At 42.4% G+C, this 20,838-nt stretch overlaps 2 pseudogenes; one reads left to right on the top strand and one right to left on the bottom strand.

Annotated features, from left to right (window-relative positions):
- Positions 1–14,599, top strand: part of LOC136157574 (zinc finger protein 678-like) — a 322,340-nt pseudogene extending 307,741 nt beyond the window's left edge.
- Positions 1–15,657, bottom strand: part of LOC136157581 (zinc finger protein 724-like) — a 322,253-nt pseudogene extending 306,596 nt beyond the window's left edge.
- Positions 15,658–20,838: the final 5,181 nt, after the last annotated feature.

The raw sequence follows: 20,838 nt of genomic DNA on the forward strand, positions 1-20,838 counted from the left end.
GTTAGGATTCAACTTGGATAGTAAACTTCAGAGGGGTGGCGGGACAGAGAGCTATGTCCTCGAACAGACCCTTGATAATCAATCAAGGCAGCTCCCAGAGTCAGCTCTTTCAAGCCGCTCCCCGCAGTGACCTGGTGAAAACAACATCTGAGAGACACCAAGGTCAAGTGCCAGCATACCCATGGTTCAGGTGGGGCCAAGATCAATGCCAACACAGGGTCACACGAGAGCTGGCACAGCCCATGAAAGATGACACGCAGAGCACTCTCCGAGGAGAATATCCCAGAGGAGCAACACTCAACGGCTTCCCTCCTAGTGGGTGTGCTCCAGTCCCACTAGATCAGAAGCACCACAGATCAGACCAGAGCTCATTTCAGATCTGGGGACTCTGCTCCACCAATCAGAAAGCAGACCCCGCCACAGACAGTGACAGCTACAGAGAAAAGGCGAAGCGGCCCTCAAGATCCGGGCAGGCTCTGGTCACAATAGTAACAATCAACCCCCTCTCAAGGGCATAAGGGCACAAGTCTCTGGACCACCTCACCCACCACGGAGCAGACACCAGAGCAAGAGGAACTAGCATCTGCAGCCTGCAGAACAGAGACCACAAACACAGAACATTGGACAAGATGAGATGACAAAGGAGTATGGTGCAGAGGAGAAGTCAAAATAGAAACCTACAGGAACAACGAAGCGAGGAGCAGTTGAGCAGTGTAATGATTAATTTTTGCTTTAAGTAATCAAATGTACAAACAAAACATATTCACAAAAGCTAATGCCTAATAATTATTTAACCCACTTACCACTCACGTTGTTATCTGAGCATGTTCTACTAGAGTCTAAAATCATAAGTGATATTGATTTAGAACTAATCAGAAATAGATGGCATAAACGATAATGTCGTGGGATGTCTCATAACAAACAAGATAGATTCAATAAGGTAAGTGTTCTTAACAAACAAAATGAGAAGTGAGACGGGAAAACTATGGTGAGAACACAGGGAACTCTACTCAATGCTCTGTGGTGACCTAGATGAGAAGGAAATCTCCTCAAGAAGGGAAATGTGTATATGTATCACTTATTCTTAATGTACAGCAAAACTAACATAACATTGTAAAATAGCATTATTGGAACAGAAAAATTGCTTCTTAAAGATTTCTCTATATAATCTCTAAGTTCAATAGTGAAGAAGAATCAGAAAAAAGCACTGTGGGAAATGTCCTAAACTCCCATGTCAATAATTTGTTTAAAAACTCTGTGAGTTAAATAAATATATTAAAGCATTTTAGCAATAATGAATTGGGACAAATACACTTAACACATTTAAAGTTAGTTCATATAAAAAAAGAGAATCTTTAACATAAAATTCAGATTTGCATTTTCTCATTTTAGTGGGGTGTCTTATGCAGTGAAGAAAGAATTTGAGTGTGACATTTCTAAGGTCATATGTGTAGTTTCCAGTGGACTGGAAATTATATGGTAGAAAACAAAAAACATCTGTCCCCAGTATTCCTACAAGTTTGGCAATTTTTTCACAGCTCCACCCACACAGTTCTGACCAGGGACAGAATCAGCACTTTTAAAGAGCTTAATATAGTTACTCAGAAATATGCAGATTTTCTAAAACCTCCCCAAAATGGACGAGTTATCAGGTCATGCAGGTTGTTCCAGGCCAAGATAATTATTTGGTTCTAACTGTGAATGTGAAAATTAATCACTGGAGAAAAATACACAAATGATAAAAAGAATCAGGAATGGGTCAGGAGATGACCCTCTATGACAGTGACAGAAGTAAACCTAGGCTAATCCAAAATCATCTCCACTGAAGCAGATCTTCTCAAACCACACGACAAAGTATGACTTCCTCCCCAATGCTTATCCCTCTCACCTGATTTATCTGCTTCATCCATAGACACATACCTGCGTGTATGGCTGTCTCCATTCTCCTTACATCCCAGGGATCCTTCATTTGCTTCAGAAACGTGACCAGGTCTGGCTTAGAGACCACAAGACCTGTTCATCCAAAAAAGGAATATGTGTTTTCTGAGATATTCATCAATTTCCAATCCAATATGTGTTCAGGTGAGAGAAAAGTCAAGGTAGAAAGTTAAAATAGCATTAAGAAAAAGAATTTCACCAAATAGTTTATTGGAAGCATCTTTAAAAGACAAATGCATCAAAATCAGATTCTGATATTATGCTCAAGTACTACTAAGGCAAAAGCAGGTAGTGGAATTCCGGTTTTAAGAGGAGAGTGGCACTATTTGATACCACAGAACTTACAGAATTACCACCAACCTAGAATGAAGGATACACAGGTCAAGAAGCAACAGATAGAATCATACATGGAACAGTTGACTGGTTGCAGATTGGGAAAGGAGTACATCAAGACTGTACATTGCCACCCTGCTTACTTAATTTCTATGCAGAGTACATCACGCGAAATGCTGGGCTAGATGAATCACAACCTGGAATCAAGATTACCAGGAGAGATATCAACGATCTCAGATAGACAGATGATATCACTCTAATGGCAGAAATTGAAGAGGAACTAAAAGGCTCTTGATGGGGGTGAAAGAGGAGAGTGAAAAAGCTGGCTTAAAACTCAACATTCAGAAAACTAAGATCATGGCATCCAGTCTCATCACGTCATGGCTAATAGGGGAAAAGTGGACAGAGTGACAGATTGAATTTTGGGAGGGGGGGCGGGGGCTCCAAAATTTTGAAGATGGTGACTGCAGCCATGAAATTAAAAGATGCTTGCCCTTTGGAAGAAAAGTTATGACAAAGACAGCATATTAAAAAGCAGAGACATCACTTTGCCAACAAAGGTCCGTATAGTCAATGCTATGGCTTTTACAAAACTCATGTATGGATGTGATATTTGAAACATAAGGAAGGCTGAGCACCAAAGAATTGATGCCTTTGAACTGTGGTGCTGGAGAAGACTCTTGCGAGTCCCTTGGTCAGCAAGGAGATCACACCAGTCAATCCTAAAGAAATCAACCCTGAATATTCATTGGAAGGACTAATGCTGAAGCTCCAATACTTCGGCCACCTGATGCGAAGAGCCAATTCATTGGAAAAGACCCTGATGCTGGGAAAGACTGAGGGCAGGGGAAGGGAGTGGCAGAAGATGAGATGGTTACATAGCATTATTGACTCAATGGATATGAATTTGAGCAAACTCTGGGAGTTAAAGAAGGCTAGGGAAGCCTGGCTTGCTGCATTCCACAGGATCGCAAAGAGTTGGACATGACTTAGTGACTGAACAACAAGGAGGCAGGTTATATCAAAAAAGAAGGTTAGTTTCCCCTGGAAAGTAGGGATCTTAATCTCTACTGGACAAAGCAGAAAATTCCAGGAGACATTCTAGAATGAATGAACCAAAACCCTGATGTTTTTGGAATTTGGGGGTTTTGAGGGATTTTGGAAGTTAATGACCCTCACCAAGCAGGCCAGATTCCCGTAGTTCTCTAACATCACGTCCCTGTACAATTCCCGCTGACTGAGGTCGAGGCATTCCCACTCCTCTTGCGTGAAATCTATGGTAACATCCTAGAATGTCAGCAGCCCCTGAAATACAAAGGACATGAGCCATGTGGACCTGGGAAGACTTCCTAATGTGAACCAAGATGAAACCAGTAAGAGAAATGGTTCTGATTTAGGAGAATGTTTGGTGTTACACAGGAATATAAATTTTATACTGCCGTATTTTCCACTGTATTTCTAACCCCAGAAAATGAGAATGAGATATGACCCACAGAGCACTATAAAAACTATTCTGATCTGGAAGAGAAATTATAAAACAATCGCATCAACACTGACTTATCTATTTTTGAGAGTTGTACTCGTGTGACACAGGATAAACTGTCTATCAAGGAAAGCATGTTAGTCACTCAGTCATGTCTGATTCTTTCCGACCCCATAGACTGTAGCATGCCAGGCTTCTCTGTCCATGGGATTTTTCAGGCAGGAATACTGGAATGAGTTGCCATTTCCATCTCCAGGGATATCTTCCCCACCAAGGGATCGGACCCGGTCTCCCACATTGCAGGCAGATTCTTCACCATCTGAGCCACCAGGGAAGCCCCCTATCAAGGAAACAGGAAATATTTTTTAAAAGCATGCTCTGATCTAAGAGTTCTGGAGTGGGGCCAATGTGCCGCATTTTTAACAAGCTTATTTTAACTAGTAATGTTGAAAATTCTGGCACATGAATGACGGTTCTGAATATCAAAGAGGTTGACCACTAAGGTAAGAATTTATACTTAACTTTGCATTTTAAGTGTTTTACAAAATTGACAGGTCTGATAGAATAGTACCCAAGCAGCAATAATCCTTTCAACTATTTAGTATATACTATATGTCTTTCTAAAAGTTTTACAGGGTCTTGAATGCACCACATAAATAATATAAAATCAACTACATTGTTGTTCCACCGTTTTGCAAATATTTTGACAATATTTGCATTAATGGCGTCTTTAAATGGCATCTTGAATTTTCTTCAGCTTATGTGAACTAAAATTTAACTGGTAAAACACAAATACACAGAGACAACACTAAAGAAAGTGTATAGGAGTTTTCCTAGGGTCTTCCCTGGTAGTCTTAGCTCCCAAGTCAGGGGGCCGGGTTCAGTCCCTTGGTAGAGAACTAGATCCCACACGCCACAGGTAAAGTGTGCCTGCTGCAACAAAGTCTCCCACATGGCTCCAAGATTCTGCAGAGTACAACCAAGACACAACTCAGCTAAACATAAATACGTGTATTTTTTAAAAAGAACTTTATATAACTGGGGAGAATACCAAAACAAGAAAAAGATAAACATTTTGATACATACAGACATATATTAAAATGAGACTATATACTTACAAAGAGTATTAAGGAGAAGCTAGCATTCAGAAAACTAAGATCACGACATCCAGTCCCATCACTTCATGGTAAATAGATGGGGAAAGAGTGGAAACAGTGGCTGACTTTATTTTGGGGGCTCCAAAATCACGGCAGATGGTGACAGCAGCCACGAAATTAAAAGATGCTTACTCCTTGGAAGGAAAGTTATGACCAACCTAGACAGCATATTAAAAAGAAGAAACATTACTCTGTCCACACAGGTCCGTCTAGTCAAGGCTATGGATTTTCCAGTAGTCATGTATGGATGAGAGAGTTGGACTATAAAGAAAGCTGAGCACAGAAGAATTGATGCTTTTGAACTGTGGTGTTGTAGAAGACTATTGAGAGTCCCTTGGCCTGCAAGGAGATGCAATCAGTCCATCCTAAAGGAAATCAGTTTGGATGTTCATTGGAAGGACTGATGTTCAAGCTGAAACTCCAATATTTTGGCCATCTGATGCGAAAAACTGACTCATGTGAAAAGACCCTGATGTTGGGAAAGATTGAAGGCAGGAGGAGAAGGGGACGACAGAGGATGAGATGGTTAGATGGCATCCCTGACTCAATGGACATGAATTTGGGTAAACTCCAGGAGTTGGTGATGGACAGGGAGACCTGGAGTGCTGCGGTTCATGGGGTCACAAAGAGTCAGACACGAATGAGCGACTGAACTGAACTGATTCATGTTCAGTTCAGTTCAGTTCAGCTGAGTTCATTCATATTCATGTCAATAACATCGATATTCATGTCAATAAAGTCAGTTCATGTTCAGTTCAGTTCAGTCATTCATATTCATGTCAATAAAATCGAGATTATTTTCAATGGGTTAAAATATATACATCTACTTGTGGATGATATTCTTTGTATATTTTAAATACACAAAGGTGCAAACATATACAATGGTATGAGATAAATTAAGGTTCTTGGTTCTGAAATTTTAATGTCTTGAAAAACTGGATCATTTTGTTGAGCTGTATCTTAGATATTAAACACAGGTGAAAACAGACTAGCACCAATAGAATTGTTGCAAATATTTTGATTAAAAAATGCAAAAATGTGAGTCAGACTTTCTCTGTGATATGAGCGTGGAGTGTACTGGAAACATCACACTTGGGCTTGAGTGATGAAAACTCCCACTCCCAAAACCCAGTATCTATCATCAACACAGTGAGTGTTCATTTTCCAAAGCAAAGAGAAACCAAGAAGAGGTGGAGTTTCTCCATTAAGTGTGAGGGTTTTCACATGTTCCTCATTCCATTTTTCCACAGCTTTGTCTAAAGACAGAGGGGGAAAAAAGTGAACTTTATAGTCTGATAATCTCAGAGAAATCACCAGAGCCAGTGGACATCATCTGTCATGTTGTAAATGGATCACATGGAAGATGCACTATCAGAACCTGGGCATTTCGGAAAAAACAAGGAAATTATAACTTGAACCTAACATAAAAAATATCAGTTTATGCAAAATTCATTTCATATAAACTTCTTCTGTTTTGTATCCTAACAATGTTGTCATGCGAGTGTATGTTCCTCGGTTCTTTGTCTCGTCACAACGAAAATTTCGAGTGACGGACATTAAAGCCCCTTGGCGGGTCAAGGCTCTCGGAGGACAGATCATGTTATAGCTCTTAAATAAATCAGTGTTACAGCTCTATTTATTTAGATAATACCCAGAAAATTCATCTTCGAGTTGTGAGGACAGGTCGATCCAAAGACACGAAGAAAATATCGCCCCAACGCGCGGGGGAGACAGAGAAAGAAGAAAGAGGAGTTTGGCTCCTGTTTTTATCTGTTTCTCTGCCCCTGGGTCTGTCTTATGCAAATCGGGCCTAGGCAGGCGCGTTGTTTGTTTTACCTGATTATCTCACTCCAGTCCTCTGACCTTCTTTTGTTTTATTTTCGCGGGCTTTCCCTTCCAGGTCTTTTAGCCACCGCCATTTTGGACTCTTTTTCCCTATTCTAACTACCTAACAATGTGTTTAACTAGTAAGTCTGAGCATTACAGAGGACAATATCGCCTAGTTTTCTTTTTATTTCTGAGCATTTTCTGAAAAATTCTGGATCACTGAGTTTATTCAATATATAAGGGCATTTTGTAACTCCTAAAGAGCTGAAATTGCATCCCCATGGAAACTCATCATGGCATTTCCCCTAGTTCCCTAAGATCCCAACACCGAACCACATCCCAGTGGGAATCTCGGATACCAGTGCCTCTCCGTGTTTCTCTCTCACAAAGGCAATATATTCACCAGTTGAAAGTCGCTAATTCATGCTGAGAATTCATCATGCTCCGTAGAAAGCCAGGTTACAGACAAGGGAGACAAGATTCTGGGACACAAGGGAGAAGTGGTCTAAAGAGCCAGGCTTCACTATGAGAAGAAGAAAAGGAAAAAATAAAGAAGTTGATAACAAACACCCAGGCAGAAAACTTAGAAGCAGAGAACTAAAGGTTTGCAGGTTCTCAGTCCAGGCATTTCAGGAAGAAAAGCAGACACAGCCCCAGGCCCGGGACAGGACATGTACCTGAGAAGCTGCCATTTCCTCCTCTTCTTCCTCCTGCTCTGCGTCTTCTTTGGGGATGTTACGTCGCAAACTCACATCTGCATCTTGAGAAAATACCTTCAAAGGCATCCATGCAGCTGTTTAACCTGGTACTGCTGCAGTGAAAGAGAAGAAAAAGTTTTCCTGTTTCGCCCACCCTTTTCTGAGCTGCTTTTCGACTTTCTGTGTTCCCAGTCTTTAGTGGGGAATCAAGACTAACCTGATAATGCTAATCACATCCTGGTGCTCTACACTATTTGCAGATTGTCCGAGCTAGTTCTTCTCCTTACTTTTCGAGTTACAGAGAACAGTTCACGAGAGACAATGGACCCTGCTTCTGGGCTACCTGACCCAGCCTATGAGGTTTGTGAAAAAAATGCAAGAGGAAGACCCGCATTCAGAGCCCTGAGGAGAAACCTCACACCTGAGACCTCAGGCAGGGAAGGTTTAGGGAGGGAACTTCTAGAAACAAAGAAGGTCAACCTGATTCCCTGGGGAGAGGCTCTCTCTAGGATGGGTGTGGTGGTCCACAGCCTGCCTGTACCCTTGGGGGCTGGGAGGGAAGAGGTGAGTGAGTGGTGGGAATCACCTGGGGGTCTTGGTTTCCTGCCAGGCTTTACTTGCAGAATTCTTCCCAAAGATCTCCCCTGTCCTTAGTTTTTTCACCCCCCTCTGCAGCCTGGGGACACAGCTTTTCACAAAATGATTTGCTTTGTGACCACCTCTCTGCAGGCGTGACACCTCCAACTTCAGAGACCAGGAGCCTGGAGGCATTTCCATCCCCGCTTTATGGAAAAAAAAACCAGGGGCAGCAGGAGGCCTGGCGTGCTGCAGTCCAGGGCGACTGAGCCACTGAACTGAACTCAACTGAGTAGGACACGCTAGGTTCACAGTGCGTATGGGCGGAGCCAAATGCCTCTGAAAACGGTGCCCTAAATCCTCTCTGATGACCAACCAAGGAGGTAATGATGGGTGTTATCATAAGTTACATCACACATGAATTAACACCTGAGAATGTTGTTGCTCTACTTCCTGTGTGTTTTTCGAGGTTTTATGAATCAACTGCAACAGTTCGTTGTCTGCTCCATTCAGAGAGTTCTATTTTCCCACATCTTTAAAGTACAATGAGCAAGGAAAAATTAAAGATAGAGGTATATTCATCTTTCTCATATTATGTATTCTAAAAAAATATTCAATCTGCATTCACCAGTACCAACTTTGTAGAAGATTTAGTTTCACAGCAGAATTGAGAATAAAGTATAGACATTTCCCATATACCTCTTGTTCCCACATGGGGAAAATCACCCTACTTAGCTTTCCCCACCAGAGTGAGCATTTGTTAGTGAAGAAGGAATCCATAGGGCCTGGACTCCATCTCAGGCCTGTCTGTGCTGATCATGCTCGGCCACCGCTCCAGTGGTCTCTGAACTCTCTGCTTAGTGCCTGTGGGAACGACAATGGAAGGATAAGACACCCTCCAGACAGGGGAACCTTGAAGATCATATCCAGGTTACTCATCACCTAAGAGAAAACAGACACTAATCACCCTTGCCTCCGAACACTATCTATCAGAATGTAGACACAGGCTTATCGGTTATTAACTGGTTGGAATGTAACCGCGGGCTTATGGATTTTTAACTGTTCGAACACACAACACGTGAATGACGGGGTTATAGTGATTGTATTTACCTTTCCTTTGTAAGCATCAAGAGGTTGGGGTGGTGGGTTTGGACACGTTCACATGGGGTATAAAAGATTTTCACAAATGCTCGTCAGGGCCTTGGCTAAGAGGAGACTCTGCCTTGGGCCAGCTGGTGTAATAAACTGAACTCCACTATCTGCATTGTCCTTCTGAGTGAGTTTGTTTCCGGGAAAGCATGGTTATAACATTACCACTGATGAATCTACATGGGCAGTAAATAGATAAAGTCTCTAGTTTACCCCCAGTGTTCCTCTTTTAGGAATGTGCAGTCCATACCTCTAGATAAATGTTTAATAACATGTGTCCATCATGACAGTTTAACACAAATTATTTCATGTTCCAGAAAGTTCTCTAGACTTAGGTGTTCATAGTCCCTCCTTTGAAATCCATGGGAATCATGCCCTTTTTAATCTCTTCTATATTTCTTACTAGATTCCCAGGTGACTGAGTGGTAAGGAATCTGCCTGCCGATGCAGGACATCCAAGTGATGTGGGTTCAATCCTTGGATCAGGAAGATCCCCTGGAGGAAGAGATGGCAACCCACTCCAGTATCCTTTCCTGGGAAATCTTTGGACAGAGGTGAGCCTGGCAGGCTACAGCCCCTGGGATCACAGATACTCAGACACAACTGAGCACACATATGAACATTTACCGACACCAAAAGTCATATTGTAGAAATCCTACTTTTTGTAGCATTCTCAAATGGTCTTCTTTCACTTAGTAATGAAGGAAGAAACAGACAGAGCTGGCCTCCGTCTTAGGCCAGGCTGTGAGCATTAGCCTACATGCATGGTCACCCTCCCAGTGGACTCTGAACTTTGCGCCCCAGTGACTGTAGAAATGGCATACCAATGGAAAATCAGATCCCACCCCGCCCCCCATAAAAGTGCCTCAAGTCTTGTACTTAGACTCTGTTGCCTAAAAGAATATGCTAATTATCTCTGTAACAGAACAAAGTGGTAAATTCCATTCTGTTTATCTGGATATGACCGCAGGCCTGTTGATAAATATCCACTGTTTATTTAGTCCTGTGACACAAGAATCATGGGTTAACTTTGATTGTATCTCTCTTTTACCTTGTCCAAACTCGTTTCAAGGAATTTGGGGAGGTGGGTTTGAGCAAGTTCACTAGGGTATATAAAGTTTTCACAAAAACTGTTCAGGGTCCTTGGCTAAGAGGAGACTCTGCCTTGGCCCCGCCGGTGTAATAAACTGCACTCCACTATCTGCATTATCCTTCTGAATCAGTTTGTTTCCCAGAACACATGGCTAGAACAGTAAAATGCATGGAATGATTGTCAATGTATTTTATGCCTTGAAAGCTTAGCATGCAAAAGTTTAAGAACTACCTCTGCGCCTATATTCCTGCTTAGTAAATAAGTTCATCAATACCATATTTTAAATTCCATACATATCTGTTAAGACAATATTTGCACAAATATAGAGATCAGACGTGGACACAGCAGAACAGGGGGACCAATTGAAAGACCATTGACATATATACACCACCATGGGTAAAACTTTGGAGAACACTCTTGAGAGTCCGATGGACTAAAAGGAGATCCAACCAGTCCATCCTAAAGGATATCAATCCTGATATGCATTGGAAGGACTGATGTTGAAGCTGAAAATTCAATACTTTGGCCATCTGATGTGAAGAACTGACTGATTTGAAGAGACCCTGACACTGGGAAAGACTGAAAGGGGGAGGAAAAGGGGACAACAGAGGATGAGGTGGTTGGATGGCATCACTGACTCAATGGACGTGAGTTTGAGCAAGCTCCAGGAGTTGGTGATGGACAGGAGACATGGCGAGCAGCACTCCATGGGGTCAGTCAGACACGAGTGAGCAACTGAACTGATGGTGAAAATAGGAAGCTGGTGGGAAGCTGCTGTTTACCCAAGGAGCTCAGCTTGGTGCTCTGTGCTGAGGAGAGGGGTGAAAGTGAGAGCACGGGAGGGAGGGCCAAGAGGGAGAAGATTTATGTATACTCACGGCTGATTGATGACGTCATACAACACAGACTAGCAGAACTTTGTAAAGCAATTATGTTCCAATAAATAAATATATACATATATGTCTCAAAAGGAAAAAAGCTAAACAGACTGGTCACCGGTGGTGGAGAACCCGTTTGACCCTGCGGGGACAAGGGCCGCAGCCCTGGCCCAGGAATCCTCCACGTGCTGTGGGGAGACTGAGCCTGTGCCCACAGCTGCTGAGGCCGGGCGGGCAGCTTGCTCTTTCCATGGGCAGGAGGCAAAGAAAGATGCTCACCAGCGCTGAACAATAAGGAATGCAGAGCAAAGCTACAGGGATGTATCACCGCATGCCAGTCAGAACAATGAGCAAAAAGCCCACTAATAATATCATAAACGCTGAAGGGGCTTGGAGATCAGGGAACTTTCTACATGGCTGGAGGGAATGTAAACTGATGCAGTCATGAAGGAGGACTGTGTGGAAGTTCTTAAAAAACATAACCTCCTGGCATTGAAGGAAATGAATTCCATGAAAAGTAGACAAAACAGATTAATCGACAAATTGACAAGTTTTATAGTTTGTAGTAAATCATCTGCAATTCTGAAATGACCAGTTTCATCTAGCATTTCTAAATTCTTTAAGTTAAATGTGTAAAAATACATACACTCACATATTCCTTCTTGGTTTTCTAACATGTATGCCTTCAGATATTTATATCTTGTAATCAACGTGTTATATAACTCATATTATGTATATATCTTCAGATATTTATATATTGCATTCAAAGTATGACAAAGCCAAAAGAAAACAGTTCCTTTAAGCCTTACAAGACACATGTGCTAAGAATGATAGAGGGAAAGATTTTATAAATCTTGGTTCAGAATTTTCCCATCGTGGCTGTTGATTATTCTTTTTGTGACTTTGTTAAACTTACATTTGCTTAAATGAGCCCCTGAAAAGTTTTAGCTAAAAGAACAAAGGACAATTGCAGCACGTGAGTTTATGACTCTAGGTCCTCAGAGAACTCACAGCAAGTCTTGAGGTCCCCTGAGGAAGGTCAAGCCTAGAACCAGGCAGAGAAAATTCCAGTACTTGGGGCTCGGACCTGACCCTGGGTGAAGTGCTGTGGGCCCCACAAATGTGGATGGGTCCATTCAAACAAAGACAAGCATGATTTTGGTGAGCTCAGAGGGTAACACTGAAGGGGGGCCTGTGCAGTAGACCCTGGGGTTCAGCAAGACTGCTGGTCCCAAGGCAGGGGTCATCTAGTGCAGGCGCTCACAGGACTGGCTGGTGTGAGTTCAAGGACCTGCAGGCTGCCTGATCCCCAGACAGACGCTGAGGCAGCAACAGCATGGAGCAGTTCAGGGGAGCCCTCAACAGTACTCTATATGATCCTTCTTATTAGAACCACCACGATGTCCATGTAGATAAAAATCAGAGAGGAGATACAACGTAGAAATGGTGGGAAATATATGAAGTTATGAGAGGTTTAATGGCAGTAAGGAACTAATTTCTACAGATGCCATCCCCTGTGCTTCAAATAGTCTATCATGACGTTACCTTTCCTGCAACCTTAAATAGTTGGGAGAGGTTAATGCTGGTGGTGCGTTAACCCTTCATTCATTCCACATCAATTGTAACACTGAAAAACCATTCACTTTTATTAATTAAGGTACATTAATTTTACACAGATGGAATAAAACCTTTTACAATTCTTGTTTGTTCCTTGATCAAAATACACATTACAAGCTTCTAAAAACTTTCCTGTTTCTCTGATGAAATTATCTGAGAATGTGATTTATATGGTTTACAAAATGGAGGCTAATTTAGTAAACATGGATGGACATTCATTATATTAATATGACTTTTCCAGAAAGAGTTTTCTATACTTACATCAGATAGAAGAGAAGGTGTCCTTACTTCAAGCTTGCCAGATAATAAGCATGATTTCACTATGTTGCTGTTATAAAAATACCTTCGATTTTCATGAACTATCCTTCTTTTATGCTTAAAGAGCAAGTGACATAATTATTGAAAACTTAGAGCAAATTTTGTCTTACTTTGAATTATTCCCTGAACACTTACATCATGGTGACCACAGAGGTGTTTGACATCAGTGACAAATACCTCCATTCAGAGGTTCAGTGTGTATATAACACGACTGTGTTCTAAATCTTATACAGTGGAGAATAAATGTAAATGATTCTCACTTAATACAGAAGGGGTTCTCTTACCACTGGGCAACAACCATCAAAAACATAAGTTCGTATATACAGTAGAAACAAATCACAGCATGTAGTAATTTGAGAGTTGAATTACATTCGTTTTGGTTCCTTAAAAATCTCAAATAACGTTAACATAAGCAAAGATACATTAATAATAATTATACCTCTGCAAATATCCACCCCTTCATCTTGTGATCCATACTAACATATCAATTTTGTATGTGTTTTACTTATGGAATACTTGCTACAGTGTTTCTTCTTAGAGTAATTCAACAAAAGGGGTACTAATGACATGCTTTCTAGTATGAATTCTCTGGTATTAAGTTACTTTTGATGTTTGATTAAACAGTACTCTACATTTTTTTTATTTCATTCAGGTATCTTTCCGAAGAAAACACTCGTTTTTTCAAAATTGTATATTTAGGACCAAAGTTTTTGTCACTGATTCATTTCTAGGCTTTCTCTGCAGTATGAATTCTCTGATTGTGAGTGAGGTGGTGGCTGTGAGGAAATCCTTTGCCACATTCCTTACATTTCTTTTTTTTTTTCTTTTTTATTTTTTTTGAGTTCATGTTTGTTTACTGTTGTAACATTTTGTTTTGAACATCAAACACTGCACCAAAATATGAGCCATTTATCTTCAGACAGTTATCTTTGCCATAAAGTAATGATGTTGACAATTTCTGACAACTCAAGAAATGTATTAGTGGCACTGCTGTGTCTAATAATCAAATGTCATCATAGACCGAATGTAATGATTAAACTAAAAGAGCAACATTTCCCCTTCCTCTTCTTACCTTTAAAACAAACCCAAAAAAGTAGTTTTCACCTGGAAAGAGCACTTACTTTAAACCAAAACTCAATTTTTCACCGGTTTCATTATACCCAGCATTCTCGAAAGCGGGAAAATAAGGCTTCCCAGAGTTAACTATTGATGATACTTGAAAAGATGACAAAATCCCCTGGGAGAGTCGGTTTTAACCAATCTGCAGACAACTCAAGTCTGCTCTTGGCCTGTTCCTTTGAGTCTGGCTGGTACCTCTGAGGACACATTCCATCTGCAGGGCCATGTGCAGTCAGGGGTACGAACACGTCTGGCTCCGGTGGGTGGCTATCACTCCTGGATTGTCAGCAGCTTTTTTCTCACATCATGCTAGGAAGTTTTTCCTTTTTCAAGCTGAAAACTAGCATTCCTTACATTTCTAACATTTCTCTGCAGCATGAACTCTCTGATGTCGAGAAAGACCTGAACTCTGGGAAAAGCCTTTGCCACATGCTGTACATTTATAAGGTCTCTCCCCAGTATGGATTCGGTGATGTTGAGTAAGAAGTGAATAATTGATAAAGGCTTTCCCACAGTCTGTACATTTAGGTCTCTCCCTAGTGTGGATTCGCTGATGTTGAGTTAAATCTGAACTTTTCTTAAAAGCCTTGTCACATGCTGTACATTTATAGGGCCTCTCCCCAGTATGGATTTGCTGATGTTGAGTTAAAGTTGAAATCTCCTTAAAAGCCTTGCCACATGCTGTACATTTATAAGGTCTCTCCCCAGTATGGATTCGCAGATGTCGAGTAAGAACATCAGAACGGATAAAGGCTTTGCCACATTCTGTACATTTATAAGGTCTTTCTCCGGTATGGATTCGCTGATGTTGAGTTAAATCTGAACTCTGCTTAAAAGCCTTGCCACATGCTGTACATTCATAAGGTCTCTCCCCAGTATGTATTCGCTGATGTCGAGTAAGAAAATAATAACGGATAAAGGCTTTGCCACATGCTGTACATTTATAAGGTCTCTCCCCAGTATGGATTCATTGATGTAGAGTAAGAAGTGAATAATAGATAAAGGCTTTGCTACATTCTGTACATTTATAAGGTCTCTCCCCAGAATGGATTCGTTTATGTCGAGTAAGAAATAAATAATTGATAAAGGTTTTGCCACAGTCTGTACATTTATAAGGTCTCTCCCCAGTATGGACTCGCTGATGTTCAGTTAAAGCTGAACTCCGCTTAAAAGCCTTGCCACATGCTGTACATTTATAAGGTCTCTCCCCAGCATGCATTCCCAGATGTTCAGTTAAATATGACCTCTGATTAAAGGTTTGGCCACATGCTGTACATTTGAATTGTTTCCTTCCTGTATGAACTTTCCTATGTCTACTTCGATTGGGTGAGTTACTAAAGACTTTTCCACATGTATGACATTTGCAATGTTTCCGCTTACTCTGAATTATCTGCTGTTGAATAAGTTTTGAAGACTGGTTAACAACTTTACCATAATAATAGCAATTATAAGCCTTCTCTCCAATATCCATACTCTTATAAGTATTAATAGTAAGATTTGAGCTTTGACAAAACATATTCCTACACTTATGATGTTTAGAATTGTCTGAAAACTGATGTCCCTGTTGTTTCACAAGATATGAGTCTTGGTCAACATTATGGCCAGTTTCATTGCATGAAGAGCTTCTCATTCCATCATGTATACTCTTGTAATTATTGGGGGTAGAGCTCCTGCTTAAGGAATTACTCATTTTGTTACACTTGGAAAGTTGTTCCACACTAATTATACCTCCATATGTATTGAACAATGATGGTTGAATAAGGTCTCTCCAATTATTATCAACATTCCAGATTTTGGAATAAGGAGAAAAGAGTTGTTGGTTGAAGAACAAGAAACCCTTGTTAAAGGATCCCTCAAATTGGTTGTATTGGGAACTTTCCCCCTCATGTTTAAGTTTCTGGTTTCCAGATATGTTTGAATGTATATTTAATAGACACCTATGCTCAGAGTATAGGTTTGAATGAGTATTTGCAGTAGAGACGAGATGACTTTCCCGATTTTCCCCATTTCCTTTCAGAGAACATGTATGTTTCAAGAGATGATGTAGACCTTTGCTGACAAATATACACTTATCTACAGATGCTGATGGCTGAAACTGGTCATCTGAAATTGGTTTTTCCTTATTTGATTCACATCCTTGATTTCTTTTGGCGGTAATGTTTACTTTATGGGAAACTGAGCCAACTTGGTTGTGTCCATCATAACATGCACTGGGCTCTTTATATGCCCTCATACATTCCCAGTCTTTGGTTAAATGTAAATTTCTAAGGTGAAATCTTTCATGTATTCCTAGCTTTGCTGTTGGGAGTAAATCTTCTAATCCTGGCTTTTGGGACCTCGAACCCTGGGTGTCGTGAGAAGACACAGCTGAAAGATATCAAATAATAAGTTATTCTACTTACTACTCTTGGGGAATATAGTTTACAATTTGCATAAAATCGGCATACACTTGGCTAGATTAGGCCTAAAACCGAGATAGAAGGGTTCAAGATGGCAGAGCATTCAGAAGACGTGGAGTTCATCTCTCTCCACCAAAGCATCAAGAATACATCTTGAAGTGGAAAAATTCTCACAGAGCCCTACAGAACATGGGCAGAGGAAATTGGACACCTCAAAGGACGAGAAAGATTCCTGCTGAGCCAGGTAGGACAAGAGAGTGATGGAGGAAAGGGAAGAGGAAAAGAAGCCGGATGGGACCCGCAAAACCATGGGGGGATCTGAAGAGAGGAGAGGTCTCCACATCCAAGGAAGCCCCTCACTGGCGGGTGCTCAGTTGTGACAGAAGGGGAGCCTCGTTCTCTGTGGGAAGAGAACACGGCAACCAGCATGAAGGACAGAGTGAGACGTGTACGCAGGGTACTGTCCCCTGCCCTGCCCACCCAGCCTGAGAGGGTGTCCTCCGCTGCAGACAAGGGCTGGGTGCTGGAACGTGGCGTTCTGAGAGCAGACCCAGGTAGAGGACTGCGTTTGCCGTGAGTAGATATCCTGAGGGGATGGGAGGGAGGGAGGAGCTCTGCACATGGGATGCTTGTGGAGGAAGCCTGAACCACCAGAGAAGCAGAGTGGCGATGTTGAGTGATGCCCGAAGAAAAGAACCTCTTTGCAGCCACTCTGCCCCTCTGCCTGTCCCTGGCTCTCCAGGCGCTAGGAATGGCTCCCACCTAGGTGGGTGATCTCATGACCCCCACAGCTGCTTCCTCCTCCCCAGCCTCCTCCCCACCAGGGTAGGCTCATGGGATCCAGGGGCACATTCAGAACACAAGCCTGTGGGTGGTCCCAACATATAGGTGATGTTGAAACCACAGCTGAGCCCCAAGGCCCTGCCACTAAGCAAAAAGAGCTGAGATCTCTTCTTGCATCTGTACAAACCATGGTGTTCCACCCCACAACTGGCTTGGTAAACTCAGCCCCAACAGAACATCTGGATGGAAATGAGGCTCTGGCAGTCAAGACCAGTCTGGCATTAGCAACTGGAGAATTTGTAGGCACGCACATGAGGCATTTGGGCCAGGTCACAGTCTACTTTGCCCCCATAGCACCACAGCAGTTTCAGCTCCACAATGAATGTATACCTGGGATATGACTACAGTGGATCTCTGCTGGTGACCTGGCGAAAACATCTGAGAGACACCAGGGTCAAGTGCCAGCATACCCATGGTTCAGGTGGGGCCAAGATCAATGCCAACACAGGGTCACATGAGAGCTGGCACAGCACCTGAGAGATGACACGCAGAGCACTCTCCGAGGAGAACATCCCCAGAGGAGCAACACTCAGTGGCTTCCCTCCAAGTGGGTGTCCTCCAGTCCCTCTAGATCAGAAGCACCACAGATCAGACCAGAGCTCATTTCAGATCTGGGGCCTCTGTTCCACCAATCAGGAATCAGATCCCGCCACAGACAGTGACAGCCACAGAGGAAAGGCGAAGCGACCCTCAAGATTCGGGCAGGCTCTGGTCACAATAGTAACAATCAACCCCCTCTCAAGAGCATAAGGGCACAAGTCCCTGGACCACTTCACTCACCCCGGAGCAGACCCCAGAGCAAGAGGAACTAGGATCTGCAGCCTGCAGAACAGAGATCACAAACACAGAACATTGGACAAGATGAGATGACAAAGGAGTATGGTGCAGAGAAGTCAAGATAGAAACCTACAGGAACAACGAAGTGAGGAGAAGTTGAGCAGTATAATGAGTAATATTTGTTGTAAGTAATCACATTTGCAAACAAAACATTTTCACAAAAGCTAATGCCTATTAGTTATTTAACCCACTTACCACTCATGTTGTTATCTGAGCATATTTTAATGGAGTCTAAAATAGTAAATGATACTGACCTAGAACTAATCAGAAATAGATGGCATAAACTATAAAGTCCTGGGATGTTTCATAACAAACAAGATAGACTTAGGAAGGTAAAAGTTCTGATCAAATCAAATGAGAAGTGAGACTTGAAAAATATGGGGAGAACACAGGGAACTCTACTCAATGCTCTGTGGTGACCTAGATCGGAAGGAAATCTCCTCAAGAAGGGAAATGTGTATATGTATCACTTATTCTTTCTGTATAGAAAAACTAACATAACATTGTAAAATAGCATTATTGGAACAGAAAAATTTCTTCTTAAAGATTTCTCTATATAATCTATAAGTTTAATAGTGAAGAACAATCAGAAAAAAGCACTCTGGGACATGTTATAAACTCCCACGTCAATAATTTCTTTCAAAACTCTGTGAGTTAAATAGCTATATTAAAGCATTCTAGCACTAGTGAATTGGGACATATATACTTAACACATTTAATGTTAGTTCATATAAAAAAAGAGAAACTTTCACATAAAATTCAGAATTGCATTCTCATTTTAGTGAGGTGTCTTATGTGAAGAAGGAATTCATAGGGCCTGGACTCCATCTCAGGCCTGTCTGGGCTGATCGTGCTCGGCCACCTCTCCAGTGGACTCTGAACTCGGCTTAGTGCCTGTGGGAACGACAATGGAAGGATAAGACCCCCTCCGGACAGGGGAACCTTGAAGATCATATCCAGGTTCCTCATCACCTAAGAGAAAACAGACACTAATCACCCCTGCCTCCGGACACTATCTATCAGAATGTAAGCACAGGCTTATCAGTTCTTAACTGGTTGGTATGTAACCGCAGGCTTACTGATGATTAACTGTTTGAACACATAACACGTGAATGACGGGGTTATTGTGATTGTATTTACCCTTCCTTTGTAAGCATCAAGGGATTGGGGTGGTGGGTTTGTACACATCCACATGGGGTATAAACGATTTTCACAAATGCTGGTCGGGGTCCCTGGCTAAGAGGAGACTCTGCCTTCGGCCCGCCAGTGTAATAAACTGCACTCCACTATCTGCATTGTCCTTCTGAGTGAGTTTGTTTCCCTGAAAGCGTGGCTATAACATTTGGTGCATTGGCCGGGAAGCTCCTCACTTTGAGGAGACAGGTCTCATTTGAGGCCACCCCAAGGCTTTGTAGCTTGAATCTCCTAGAAGGTGGAAGGCGCCTTGTCCCTCTGGAAGGATTCTGCTTGTCAATGCCCGGACCTCTCACGTTAGCAGGTAGGTGGACGGCAGCAGGGGAACTGAGCGCTCAGGTGAGGAGGAACCCACCCAGCAGGGTGGAAGAGGGGGCCTGATCACCCCCCTGGGAGGGACTAGAAGGAGCGGGGACTCACAGGATCCTGGAATAGGCAGGAAGCGATTGCTTGGTACACAGGTTGACGAGCGTGCTAGGGTTAGGAAGGAAATTTGTGATGGTCATTTAGGAGGTGTGTCCACGCCATCTCGGGGAAAATTATTACCAAGTGATCGCCAGGGGATTTTTAGGATAGAAAACTGGTCCTTGTATGCTCATATTCTGCCCTCCCCCAGGAGGTGTCCTGTCTGCTGAGAAATTCTTGACCCCCTTGGAATTGTTAGGCTAGAAGGAGGGTGATACAGAATTGAGTATGAATTGGCTTTTCCGGAGATGGCCTGGGTCATGGGATATTCAATCCATCTGTGTTTTCATTTGCACCTAATCAAGCCCACCAAGGCAGAATCGACTTTAAAAGGGAGAAAGAGTCTTGGACCATGTGATGTTCTGGTTCAGCTATGCTGCCCGGCAGTTGAAGACACGCCGATCCACCTTCTCCCTCTGGGGTCTCCCAGGTAAGACTCTTCTCACCCCAATTAGGAAGGAGGCAGAATGGCAATTTAAGTGTCACTGAGTGGAAATATGAGAAGTACATAGGGTACTGAGAACTTCGTAGATAGAACGAAAAGGAAAAGTACAAGAAGGTCTGAGAAGATCAGCAAGATGGGAGGAAGTGAATCTAAGGCAACTGTATTGGAGTGACAATTTTAAAGAAGGGACTAGGAGGAGACTATGGGGTGAAGATGAAGCCTAACTGCCTCCACATACTCTGTGAGGTCGAATGGCCCCCTATGGGAGCAGGATGGCCACCAGAGAACACCGTACATAAAAATAGTGGCAGCAATCTTCACAGTAGTCACAGGAGAGCCAGGACACCTGGATCAACATCCATCATTGACTCATGGCTAGGATTAGCTTGAGACCCTCCTACTTGGACAAGGTTCTGTATCCAGAAGGGAAAGGGAAAAATATGAAGGGCACAAAAATTGACTGATGATA

The sequence above is a fragment of the Muntiacus reevesi genome, chromosome 2 (genome assembly GCF_963930625.1).
Source record: "Muntiacus reevesi chromosome 2, mMunRee1.1, whole genome shotgun sequence".
Taxonomy (NCBI): domain Eukaryota; kingdom Metazoa; phylum Chordata; class Mammalia; order Artiodactyla; family Cervidae; genus Muntiacus; species Muntiacus reevesi.